This window comes from Aedes albopictus, chromosome 2 (assembly GCF_035046485.1).
Source record: "Aedes albopictus strain Foshan chromosome 2, AalbF5, whole genome shotgun sequence".
NCBI lineage: Eukaryota > Metazoa > Arthropoda > Insecta > Diptera > Culicidae > Aedes > Aedes albopictus.
In genome coordinates this window covers 473,090,266-473,104,396 of record NC_085137.1, presented here as the reverse complement: position 1 = coordinate 473,104,396, position 14,131 = coordinate 473,090,266, and the positions used below count along the sequence as shown (strand labels likewise).

Genomic DNA, 14,131 nt, shown 5'->3' with positions numbered 1-14,131 from the left:
ACCTAGTTCAACTCTATGTATGTCCAGTGTTTGTGGTACATAATTGAAGATTTCTTGATTTATCTGTACGTTAAGTGTCATTTTGTATGTAGTCCGATTCCGATGTAAGACTGAAAGTGCACAAAATATCAAAGAAAACAAAAGTTAAAATTGTGGGGGTGCCCATAAAATACTAAGCTCAGAAGCAAATTAGTTAAGATGGCGCACCAGAAAGAAAAAGACGAAGAAGATCAATTATTTTTATGCGAATTTTAACATATTCTAGTTCTTTATATAGGATATCTAATATCTAGGATATCTAGGATATCTAATTATTGCCATACCTCAATACATTCAATTACATTTTATCGCGGGTATCAAATTCTATCCGTATGAGTACAGTGTCAGTTGAAAACATGAAACTTCAAGTATTGATCACGGCAGGTAGAGGTGATTGTTTATGTAAACGATACTGTGCAAATTCCACGAAAGCAAAATTGAAAATTTTAAAAAAATCAGCATACCCAAACCGAAAGAAAACCAAGCTCATCGATAATAATTCTCACCGTCGAAACGATGAAGCCATGCGACTGAAATAACAACTATTCTTATGAAATGCGACAAACACCAAGCACGCAAGTCATTCTTCCTTAAATGGGAACCATGACCCAGGCCAGGCATATCTTTTTCCCACAAGTCATTGAATACCTTTATCTGTCCGGCGGCGCAGAGCTCAATATCAGCACCATCGTTCGTGATAAGATACCACCTCTTGCTAAGACAATTCGAAGCAAATCTCCCAGACGAGCAGCTACATTCAGTTCACTATTTCGAATCAGCATGGCCGCACGCTCAGCAGTAGCTGCCATCCTCCTGCTTGCGGTGACCTTCTCGGAAGGCGCCAAAATTCTAGGAGTACTACCCACCGGAGGAAAATCTCACTTCTATATTGGTGCAGGGTACATGAAAGCCTTGGCCGAAGCTGGACACGATGTCACCGTCATCAGCCCGTTCCCGCTGAAGAACGCCCCGAAGAACTACCGGGACATAGAACTGACCGGATTTCTGGAGCAGTTTGAAAAGGACTACGAACAGAACATGTTCAAGTATAAGAGCTCGGGTGGGGTTATTGCGCCACTTTTTATGTTGTTCATGATGTACGAAATGTTCGCCGAAGTTATGTGCAAAGCTGTTCTGGAACATCCGAACGTGGTGGAGTTGCTCAACTCGGGTGAGAAGTTCGATGCGGTCTTGGTGGAGAGTTTCATCACGGAAGCGCTGTACGGATTTGCGCAGCACTTCGATGCCCCATTGATTACGTATTCAACGTTCGGAAGCTCTATGTGGACTGATGATCTGGTAGGAGCTCCGGCGCCCCCATCGCACGTGGCTCACTTCATGCTGAGTTACACGGACAAGATGACATTCTGGCAGAGATTCCATAATACGGCCATGACAATTGTCGATCGGTTGTACTACGAGTTACGATATCTACCGAAGCAAAAGAGCATATATGAAGCAGGGTTCCCCAATGCCAAAATGACGTTCGAGCAACAGATGAAGAACGTGTCGTTGGTGTTCCTGAATCAACACTTCAGCATAAGCAGCCCTAGGCCTTATCCACCGAACATGATTGAAGCCGGTGGAATTCAGGTCGAAGAAGGGAAACCTTTGCCTGAGGTAAGGTTTTAGGGGTTCACAGTGTTGTTCAATTTTTTATTTTGTTCTGTATTGTAGGACCTTCAAAAATACCTGGACGAAGCTAAGGATGGTGTCATCTACTTCTGTATGGGATCAAACATCAAATCCATTCATTTCCCAGATGAGAAACGTGATGCTTTTCTGAAAGTGTTCTCCAAACTCAAGCAACGAGTGCTGTGGAAATTCGAAGACGAAACCATGCCGAATCAACCGCCCAACTTGATGATCAAGTCCTGGATGCCCCAGAATGACATTCTAGCGCACCCTAACGTTAAGCTGTTCATCACGCACGGAGGTCTTCTGGGTACGACCGAGGCATTGTACCACGGGAAGCCCCTGGTTGGAATTCCGATCTTCGGCGACCAACCGATGAACATCCAAAAGGCCGTTCGATCCGGATACGCCGTATTACTGGACTACGATGACATCACCGAGAAGAACGTGGAGAACGCTCTTGATGCAGTCCTGAATGATCCATCGTACGCCAGAAATGCCAAAATGGTATCCCAGAGATTCCGCGATAAGCCCATGACTCCGAAAAAGACGACCGTTTTCTGGACCGAATACGTGATTCGGCATCGAGGAGCTCCGCAGCTGCGCTCGTCGGCATTGGATCTCTCACTGTTCCAGTATCAACTGCTGGATGTTTACGCGGTAGGACTGGATGTTCTAGAATGCTGGCAATGCTGATCGCGGTGGTTACTTTGAATGTTTGTATTGCGAAGAGAATCTTACGGAAAGTGTTCAAACCGAATTCATCGGTAGATAAGAGAAAGAAGCAATCGTAGATTGTCCGTCCATACTGGAGAGATATAGTTCCTGTTAGTTTGTAGTTGCTCAATATTGATTCAGTAATAAACTTTGAAGTTGTTTATCGACTGGTAGATAAAGTCTCGATGCGAAAAATGTTTATCGAAAAAAGCTGAAAGTACAATTATCTTTATATTTCGATTTATCAAGAATTTATTATGGACTACCAGCAGTTTATAATAGAAGTATTTAGGTTGTTTACAATGTTCAGCCCAAGGCTGGTTATTTCTCTTACTTTCTATAACTTACTATAAATGACAAGCTACTTAGTCAGGAGTATCCAACAAAGTTAAAGTACTTCGACCATTGTTTCTCTCCTTTTCTCATACCTACTTTCATTGCATTATTCAACAAAAGCATCCTCATACCATAAAGCTCTAGGCCTCAACTCGAAAGAGCATAATCCATGATAAGCGACAACGCTTGCGAACGTGCACTGAAAAAGCGGCTACATTATTCAAAGATTATGTCAACCAGCAGCAACCAGAGATGACTGATGACACCATGGTTGCGTGGAAGGCAACCAGGCATAGGCGCCAACTTGTGACGTAGTTGGGGGGGCGAAGCTCTCCAAAATTGGACAAAATTCATCTTTTTTCAGCTCAATGCACTAGTTTTCACGTAAATATGCCTTAACTAGATGAACTGCGTCGAAATTTTCCGAATTTGATTGGTTTTGAGAGGCCTCGCCCCCCCAACTACGTCACAAGTTGGCGCGTATGCAACCAGGCGACTCAAACAAGTAGCAAATGGGATTTGCATCCTCTATTCTTCACCAAAAGGCGAACGGTCTTCTCCAGGTAACTTACTTTTGATAGATGAGCGGCACCTTTGTCCGACATGATTTGATCAATTTGAGATTAGATTCATGGGCATTGGGCAGGCAACCGGTAGCGAAATGAACAAATCATGGACGACAAGTGCAGTTCCCCAATTTAGACGTTCACAAAGTTTGAAAAGTCCAGGCTGCAACTAACCAACGCCGATGGGGAGGATAAGAAATAAACGCAATAATCAGCGTCGTTATTTAAATCAAGTTATTCTCATCATCGCATCGTTGGATTGTGTCTTGAGTGGGAGGGGGCAGAACTGGACCGCGGCGGTAGCTTCATTAGAATGCAAATCATGAAACCGAACCTTAAAAATTTTGAATAATTACTCTGTTGGGATAGGTGTGGGGCGATGATGAGAAATGGGAAGTACTCGGTGGCGTATTAAGGAATAAGAACTAAAAGGGTTTGAGGCTTAAAAAATCGGTTATTATACTCGACAAGAAGACAAGAAGACGAGAAGATAGAGCAGACAGAGAAGACGATAAGAAGAGAAGACGAGAAGACATAGAAAAAGAGAATACTAGAAGACAGAGAAAACAAAGAAGACCAGAAGACAGAGAAGATAAGAAGACGAGAAGACAGAAAAGACGAGAAGACAGAGAAGACTAGAAAACAAGAAGATTAGAAGACGAGAAGACAAAGATACGAGAAGAACAGAAGACCAGAAGACAGCGAAGACAGAGTAGACAGAAAAGACAGAGGAGACAAAGAAGACAGAGAAGACATGGAAGACAGAGAAGACAGAGAAGACTGAGAGGACAGAGAAGACAGAGAAGACAGAGAAGACAGAGAAGACCGAGAAGACAGAGAAGACGGAGAAGACGGAGAAGACGGAGAAGACGGAGAAGACGGAGAAGATGGAGAAGACGGAGAAGACGGAGAAGACGGAGAAGACGGAGAAGACGGAGAAGACGGAGAAGACGGAGAAGACGGAGAAGACGGAGAAGACGGAGAAGACGGAGAAGACGGAGAAGACGGAGAAGATGGAGAAGACGGAGAAGACGGAGAAGACGGAGAAGACGGAGAAGACGGAGAAGACGGAGAAGACGGCGAAGACGGCGAAGACGGAGAAGACGGAGAAGACGGAGAAGACGGCGAAGACGGAGAAGACGGAGAAGACGGAGAAGACGGAGAAGACGGAGAAGACGGAGAAGACGGAGAAGACGGAGAAGACGGAGAAGACGGAGAAGACGGAGAAGACGGAGAAGACGGAGAAGACGGAGAAGACGGAGAAGACGGAGAAGACGGAGAAGACGGAGAAGACGGAGAAGACGGAGAAGACGGAGAAGACGGAGAAGACGGAGAAGACGGAGAAGACGGAGAAGACGGAGAAGACGGAGAAGACGGAGAAGACGGAGAAGACGGAGAAGACGGAGAAGACGGAGAAGACGGAGAAGACGGAGAAGACGGAGAAGACGGAGAAGACGGAGAAGACGGAGAAGACGGAGAAGACGGAGAAGACGGAGAAGACGGAGAAGACGGAGAAGACGGAGAAGACGGAGAAGACGGAGAAGACGGAGAAGACGGAGAAGACGGAGAAGACGGAGAAGACGGAGAAGACGGAGAAGACGGAGAAGACGGAGAAGACGGAGAAGACGGAGAAGACGGAGAAGACGGAGAAGACGGAGAAGACGGAGAAGACGGAGAAGACGGAGAAGACGGAGAAGACGGAGAAGACGGAGAAGACGGAGAAGACGGAGAAGACGGAGAAGACGGAGAAGACGGAGAAGACGGAGAAGACGGAGAAGACGGAGAAGACGGAGAAGACGGAGAAGACGGAGAAGACGGAGAAGACGGAGAAGACGGAGAAGACGGAGAAGACGGAGAAGACGGAGAAGACGGAGAAGACGGAGAAGACGGAGAAGACGGAGAAGACGGAGAAGACGGAGAAGACGGAGAAGACGGAGAAGACGGAGAAGACGGAGAAGACGGAGAAGACGGAGAAGACGGAGAAGACGGAGAAGACGGAGAAGACGGAGAAGACGGAGAAGACGGAGAAGACGGAGAAGACGGAGAAGACGGAGAAGACGGAGAAGACGGAGAAGACGGAGAAGACGGAGAAGACGGGGAAGACGGAGAAGACGGAGAAGACGGAGAAGACGGAGAAGACGGAGAAGACGGGGAAGACGGAGAAGACGGAGAAGACGGAGAAGACGGAGAAGACGGAGAAGACGGAGAAGACGGAGAAGACGGAGAAGACGGAGAAGACGGAGAAGACGGAGAAGACGGAGAAGACGGAGAAGACGGAGAAGACGGAGAAGACGGAGAAGACGGAGAAGACGGAGAAGACGGAGAAGACGGAGAAGACGGAGAAGACGGAGAAGACGGAGAAGACGGAGAAGACGGAGAAGACGGAGAAGACGGAGAAGACGGAGAAGACGGAGAAGACGGAGAAGACACAAAAGACAAATAAAAAGAAAATATAGAGAGGGCATAAAAATCAGACAAAATGACTAGACGAGTAGCCGAGAAGACAGAATACGAGAAGATAAGAAGACAAAGAAAACAAACAATACAGAGAAGACAGAGAAGAAAGAGAAGACAGAGAAGACAGAGAAGACAGAGAAGACAGAGAAGACAGAGAAGACAGAGAAGACAGAGAAGACAGAGAAGACAAAGAAGACAGAGAAGACAGAGAAGACAGAGAAGACAGAGAAGACAGAGAAGACAGAGAAGACAGAGAAGACAGAGAAGACAGAGAAGACAGAGAAGACAGAAAAGATGGAGATGACAGAAAAGACAGAGAAGACAAAGCTTACAGAGAAAGCAGAAAAGAAAGAGTGGAAAAAATAGACAGAGTAGATATAGTAGTCACAAAATTGAAAAAGGATAAGAAGATAGAGAAAATAAGAAGGACAAAAATGACAGATAAAACGAAGAAGACCTAAAATAAATAAGATAAAGAATATAGATAAGACAGAGAACTCAGTTGAAATGAGACAAATACTGGAAATGATCAGCTGTCCTTACTGCATTTATGTTTGGCGACCCTTACCACACCTATGACCAGCTTGTTTCACGCGATGCTACGAAGGACAACTTTGAGACCCGTGAGAAGCCTTGTTTCAATTTTCCTAGGGAATACACGACCCAGACGAAGGCAAAAAACGAAGAAACTCACAACCGTTCAAACTATTTAAAATTCAAAACAGTCAAATCCATCCTTCCTCAATAATTCTCCTCACCATCATCATCACCGGAAGAAAAAAAACTCAGCTCAGCTAAACAAACGATTGAGTGGGAGGACGAACTCTCCGAACACAAAAAAGTCAAACCGAAACATCGAAACTACTTGTGAGGCAAGTTTTTGTGTCTATCGGAATTGCACTTGCCTTTCATGTATCAAAGTTGCACCCCTCGTTTGCTCACACCACCGGGGAAAAAAAGAAGACGTCACCGGAAAAATGTTAAAACGATTTTTCTAAACCGCAGCCCCAACCCTTGCTTTAATTCGTGTTGTTTTGTCGCTCTCGTTTGTTGTTCCGAACACAACTAACTAAAACGAAACTAAAAAGTTCAACCCACCACCGCCGAGCAGCAGAGCAAAAAAAGCGAACAACGAATAACTCTTCAAACCGAATTGAGTGAGCGACTGACAGGATAATGTTTAGATCAAATATTGGAGTTGTTCCTTCCGGCTGGGAAGCGAAAAAGTTTATTCTAAAGTTGAGATTGTCTCTTGTGGAGTCCCCTGAACATCAGTTCCATTTTGGCCTTTGTTGATTTCGAGTCATCAAAAATCGCTGATTTTATCTCAATTTATTTCCACAACATTTTCCGGATTACAACAACCAGCCGGCACGCAATCAACAGCCAAAAGTGCAACATGTGCAATGCAATCAATATTAAAGCTCAAGGCATCGTCGTCGGTCTGGGGACCAATATTATCGAATATGTCAACACTCCGAAAGCCCCCAAATGGGGAAATTGTCAAAATATACGAGGGATCGTTTTCTGCTGTCTCGGGCACTACACTGAAAAATATAGCGTGAGAAGGGGGTACTTCATATGAGACACGAGGCAGACATAACACATACGCCCTTTAACGTCTTCATCATCGTCGTCTCCACTTTGCCCCATAAAGAAGTCGAAGGACCCAGGAGCGAGACCGATCTTGGAAAAATTGTCGCTGCTTCCTCCCCGGTCAGCAATTTTTATATTTTCTGATGCCATCGGCAAAAAAAAGGGCTTCGTGAGATGGGATGCACACGTTCAATATTTTGGTTTCGACTTCGAGTAGGCCGCCGCCACCGCACACGTGACGAAAGCCGATGCCACTTGAGTCTTCTGTTTGGGTAGTTCTCATATAATACAGTGTCGTACGAACGGTTAAGGACACCGCCACATCGGCACAGCATATTAGTATCGTATAAACCTATTTTTAAACCATTTTTTGGGAATGTTAAATTCTGAATAAGAAAGTATGTGTTCGTTTTACCTTTCCCGTACACCAAAGTGTACTGAAAGGCTTTCACTCAAAAAACCAATTTTCGATAGAAGGCTCGGAAAGTCAAGTTACATATAGTAATCAACTAAGTTCGACGAATAAAGATGATGTCTGTATGTGTGTATGTATGTATGTCTGTGCGCAAGAAAAGTTCACTCATTTTTAAGACACTTCCCATTGGCTGATTTTACGGATTATAGCTCGAATCGAACCGGAATTTTACCGCATTATTTTCTATTGAAAATGGTGCGGATCGGTCAAGTCGTTCCGGAGTTATGGCCATTTCAGTGATCCGGACCAGCACTGGTAGCACTGGCCGCATATATGTACATATGTAAAATTAACCCCATCGTACGACAAATCAAACTGCGGCGATTTTTGTAACCTTAAGCATGGTTGACGAATTTTGTGCTGATTTACGCACTAGAGACCAGAAATTGCACGATGTCAGCGCAAAACCCATAATGGCGGCTCCAAATTCAAGATGGCGGCTAATTAATGGTATTCTAGGCCCTAAAACCATGCAATATGGGTATATTTGGTATGAGGAAGTTGTCCGGAATCCAAAAATGGCGACCACAATACCCAGGATGGCGGCCTAAAATCTAAGATGGCGGCTCCAAATTCAAGATGGTGCCTGTTTAATAGAGTTTTAGACTTTAAAACCATGCAATATGGGTATATTTGGTACGGAGAAGATGTCCGGAGTCCAAAAATAGAGACCAGAATATCTAAAATGGTGGCCTAAAATCCAAGATGGAAGTTTTTTTTTAATTCAATATGGTGGCTGTTTAATGGAGTTTTAGGCCCTAAAACCGGCGACGATGTCCAGAGTCCAAAAATGGCGTCCAGAATATCCAAGATGGTGGCCTAAAATCCAAGATGGCGGCTCCAAATTCAAGATGGCGACTGTTTAATGCAGTTTTAGGCCCTAAAACCATGCAATATGGGTATATTTGATATGGGGAAGATACCCGGAGTCCAAAAATGGTGACCAGAATATCCAAGATGGCGGCTCCAAATTCAATATAATGGCTGAATAATGGAGTTTTAGGCCCTAAAACCATGCAATATGGGTATATTTGGTATGGAGGATATGTACGAAATACAATAATGGCGAACAGCATATTCAAGATGACGGTCTGAAATCCAAGATGGCGACTCCAAATTCAAGATGACGTCTGTTTGAAGGAGTTTTAGGCCTTAAAATCATGCAATATAGGTACATTTGATATGGGGAAGATGTCCGGAGTTTAAAAATGGTGACCCTAAATTCAATATAGGTACATTTGATATGGGGAAGATGTCCGGAGTTTAAAAATGGTGACCCTAAATTCCAAGATGGCGATCTGATATCCAAGATGACGGCTGTTTAATGGAGTTGAGGCACTAGAACCATGCAATATGGGTATGTTTAGCATAGGGAAGCACACCCAAAATGGTAACCATAATATCAAAGATGGTGGCTACAATCCAAGATGGAGGCTTAAAACCCAAGAGAAGCGGCTCAAAATTCAAGATGGCGGCTATTTGAGGCTTTAAAATCATGCAATATGGGTATACTTGGTATAGGGAAGATGACCGGAGTTTAAAAATGGAGACCAGAATATCTAAGATGGCGTCTCAAAATACAAGATGGCAACTGTTTAATGGAGGTTTAAACTCTAAAACCATGCAATATGGGTATATCTGGTATGGAAAAAGCCTGGAGTCCAAAAATAGCGACTAGAATATCCAAATTTAAGATAGTGCTTTTGCTCAAGTTTGAGACTCAAACATTAAGAGCCAGATAAACGAAATGAGGCACCAGAAAGGCGCCATCACCGCTAAGTGGATTAATTAAGGGTTTTTTTTCGAATGGTTAGACGTTTTTGATAGGGCTTAATTGATAAATGTGAGGCCCTGGGATAACAATATAGTGAGGGCTCTCTTTCTAGGGGTAATTTTTGATAATATGTACCCTCTAGACAGAATGGAAAAAAACAATAAAAAATATCTAGATTTTTTTAAACGTGTTGTTGTGACATAACTGATACTAAAAAAAATAGTTGCGTGACTACAAAAAAAATCATTCCAGATGAGAATTAAGAATTAAAATTTTAGCATAAAGCCAATACCCGTAAAAAAATTAAAATGTAAAAAAAAGTAAATCATGAATTAGAATCCACTGATGTAGTTTGGAATCGTAACAGAATCCTTAGAGAAAATTAATGAAGTATTGATAACAGAAATCTTCTAGAACTTTCAAGAAAAATTTTCAACACAATCGCTGGAATCGTTTCTGCGAAAGAAGTTTGAGGGAGATTTTTATTTTTTCCGAATATAAGCAAAAAAAAAATCTACCGCAATTCTAAAGTAGTTTCTTGTGACTTTCCAGAAGAATTTTCTGGCGAAAGTTCACGGAGATTTTAAGTGCCACTTTTCCAGAAAATTCTTATGAAAACAGTTGAAGTTAAGCGGAAATCCACGATCAGTTTTTAAAGGGATTTTTGATAAAATTTCAGATAAAATTTCTTATTTTTTTGTCAATCTATTGAATTTTATCAAATTTATAATCATATCTTCCCACAATTTACTTCTGCAATTTCTGAAAATAATCTAAATTCAAGAACAAAATTTTATAAAAACTCCACCATATTTTTCTTTAGTTCGAAATTCTTCAAAACATTCTGCTTTAAATGCATGCTAGAGTAAATGCTTTCACAATTCTGGGGTTGATTTGAATTGTATTTTTTTTTTTCTGAATTACGCTTATCCAATTTTTCAACAACTAATTTGAAGAGTGTTCGAAATATTTTGGAGAAAACAACAAAGCAGGTACTTTTATATTCTTCATTCCACAAAGTTTTGGTTTCTGAAAAGAATTTGTTCAGGAGTACCTTTAGAATTCAGTAATTTGAAACAACAAACCAGGAGATGTTTCTAGCACTAATCGATTTTTTTTTGCTTGTTTTGGCTTCTCATTTGAGAAATGTTGTTGTGTGGGGGTATCTGGGTCAGCTACCCGTAAGCACCCCCGCCACCCCCTCACAAAACCATCAAAGGTCTCTGTTTAAAGAAATTCTTTATTGTTTCCATGATGCAATGACGAATTGCTGAAAAAAAAGTGAATCTTGCCAGGGTTATAGAGTTTTTATCTTATTCTCGTCATACTAAGCACCAGCTAATCTTGATCAGGTTTATTCGTGCAACTCGGTTAATCTCTCCGGATCAAATTGATTACAAATTAAAATCAACCAATAGCATAAACTAGCTTTCATATCATGTGAAAAATTGCGTAAAACATGTTTTTTTAATGTGATTAAATAATTGTCTCTAAAATTCTATTTCCGTCTACTCCATGTCTATATCGGTCGCAATATCAATTCAATTTCCATCACACCTTCTACGTGACACTATGGTACGTACGTAGGATAGTCAAAAATCATTATTCAATCATAGAATACACAGAAAAGTTACGAGGCGTTTTTGTGATGTGATGGTGATGGTGCGCAGTACTGGTTGTAATATCTTCTTTTTGATTGAACAATGAAGAGCGCCAGTACCAAAGAATATATACTGCATGACACTTGACACTTGGAGTTCTGTCCTATTATTTGAGCTATCTTGTAACAAACAGCAAATATTTAACTTTTTGTGTAATCTATTTCAGTAGTGATGTCAGTTACCAAACGGTTGGTGTGGCATTTGCGTAAACACCGAATGACAACTAATATCCAAATTCTACCCGGTACACATTCTCTTTAAGGTTCAAACTTTTAGGTACTTCTGCAGATATTCCTCCAGAGATTTCTTCAGGGTTTTCTCCAAATACAGTTGTTCAAATTCGTTCAAACGCACAAATAGGGGATGGGCAAAATGTTATAGGCAACTTTTTTTCGCAAAAAAGTTCAACAAGCTGTAACTTTTCATAAAGTTCATCAAAAATTCTCAAATTTTGACTGTTTGTCAACTTAGTATATGACCAGAGCATCATTGCATTGGTACAAATTTAAGCTCGATTGATTACCGAACCGTTTTCGAAAAAACACTAGTCAACTGTCATATCTCCGAAACCAGTGAATCAAATTAAATGAAACTTTCAGCATTTATTGACGAAAGCTGAGAAAGTTGAGAAAACTCTCCTGGGGTTTCCTAAGAAATTCGACTTGGGATTGCTTCAGGGATTCTTCATGGGGTTTCTCCAGGAATTCTTCCAGGGATTCACTCGGGAATTCCAGTAATTATTTTCAATTCCTCAAAGATTTCTCTAGGAACTCTTTTTGAGATTCCTTCTCGAATTCCTCCTGAAATTCATTCAGGAACTCCTTCAAGAATTAATCTAGGTGTTTCGCCAGGAACTATCAAGAGATTTCTTAGGAATTCCTTTTGGGATTGCTTCCGGGATTCCTTGTGAGGTTTCTTAAGGAATTCCTGCGGGAACTGCGACAGAGATTCTGCTTGGAGTTCCTCCACAAACTCTTCCCTGGATTTCTTCAAGATTTCTCCAAGAATTCCGTCTGTGATTACTTCAGCATTTCCTCCTGTAATTTCTTCATAAACTTTTCCTGGGATTCCCTCAAAAATTCCTCCTGGGAATTCTTCAAGCATTCTTCTTGCCATTCTTCCAAGGAATATTCCAGGGATTCATCCAGAGATTCGTCCAGAAATTCCTCTACGAATTCCTCCAAGGATTGCTCTGGGAATTTCTGCAGGGATTCCTGTAAAAATTCCTCCAGCGATTCCTCCGAAAAATCCTGCAGGGATTTCTCCAGGAATTCCTCTAGAGATTCTACCAGTGATTCTTCAGAAATTTCATCCAGGGATTCCTACAAGAATTCCTCCAGAAAATTACTCCGAGAATTCATTATGCAAGTATTCCTCAAGAGATTCTTCTGGAATTCCTACAGGCATGACTCCAGGATTTCCTCAAGGCATTTCTCCAGGAGTTCCTCCAGGCATTCCTTCGAGAATTCATACTGACCATGCACTACGCCAGCGTGATACGACAATCCTTACATCCTAGGAGGGTTAAGAATTCTTTCAAAAATTCCTGCAGAAATTCTCCCAAAAATTCCTTCAGAAATTGATCCAATTGATATCTCAGGGGATTCCTGCAGAAATTTTTCTAGGCATTTCTTCAGGAAATCCTCCAGGCATTCTTCCTGGATTTCATCCAGGATTTCTCCAGAGACTCCTCCAGGAATTCCTCCAAGAATACCTCCAAGAATTTCTTCAGGAATTCCTCCAGGATTTTTTCCAGTAACTGTCTCAGGAATTCCTTCTAAAATTCCTACAGCATTTACTTCAGAAATGGCTTTCTCCAGGAGTTTTACAGGGATTCTCCCAAGAATTCCTCCAGAAATTGCTGCAGGTATTCCTCCAGAAACTCCTCCAGGCATTTCTCCAGAAATTGCTCCATTCATTCCTTTGGGAATACCTCCAGACATTTCTCCAAGAATTCTTCCGAGATTTTTTTCTAAGAACACCTTCAAGAATTTATTCAGGGATTCCACCAAGAATTCCTTAAGGAATTTCTTCAGGAATTCATCCAGGGTTTACACCAATGATTCTTTCAGAGATTCCTCCAAAAATTTCTTCAGGGATTCCCGCAGGGATTTTCCATGATTTTTTCTTAACGAATTTCTCCTCCCAGGGATTTTTTTAAGAATTCATCAGAGGATTCCTCCAGGAATTTGACTGCGAATTCGGATCCTTCAGAAATTCCTTCAGAGGTTCCTCCAAGAATTTTTCTAGGAATTGTTTCAGAGATTCATTGAGGGTCTTCTCCACGGGATTCCTCCAGGAATTCCTCCAGAAATTTCCCAATGGATTCCTCCTGGAATGCCTCAAGATAGTTCTTTAGAAATTTCTCCAGGGATTTCTCCCAGAATGCCTCTAGGGATTCTTCCAAGGATTCATCCAGGAATTCATCCAGTATTTCCTCCAGTTATACTTTCAGAAATGCATTCAGGTAATTTCTCCAGGGATTTCTCCTGAAATTTCTCCAGGAATTGCTCCAGGGTTTTTTTTAGACACTCCTGTAGGTATGTTCCAGGAATTCATCTAGTAATTCCCTCATAAATTTGATTCTGGGGTTCCTTCATAAATCCTTCATCTATTCCAGGGATGCAACCAAAAATTTTTCCAGGACTACCTGAAAATGTTTTAATAACTTTAAGAATTTCTCAAGGAACTCCTCCAGCGATTTGTATAGAAATAATTAAGGATAATTTCACAATTATCTCCAAGAAATTCTTTCAGGAACATCCTGAGTTTTTTTTTCTTCGAGAAACTCTTAAAGAAGTTACCCACTGACTTGTTTAGGAAGTCCTCCACAGATTCTTCTAACAATTTTTCTAGGGTTGTTTTGTGGGTATTA

The 14,131-nt window shown here is 41.7% G+C and overlaps 1 protein-coding gene and 1 pseudogene across 19 annotated transcripts in view; one reads left to right on the top strand and one right to left on the bottom strand.

Moving 5' to 3' along the window:
* The window catches only part of LOC109414816 (calmodulin-binding transcription activator 1), a 634,609-nt gene that overhangs the window by 391,138 nt on the left and 229,340 nt on the right, over positions 1–14,131 (bottom strand). The gene's annotated exons all lie outside the window — the stretch shown is intronic.
* Positions 537–2,570, top strand: LOC109418034 (UDP-glycosyltransferase UGT5-like; annotated as a pseudogene).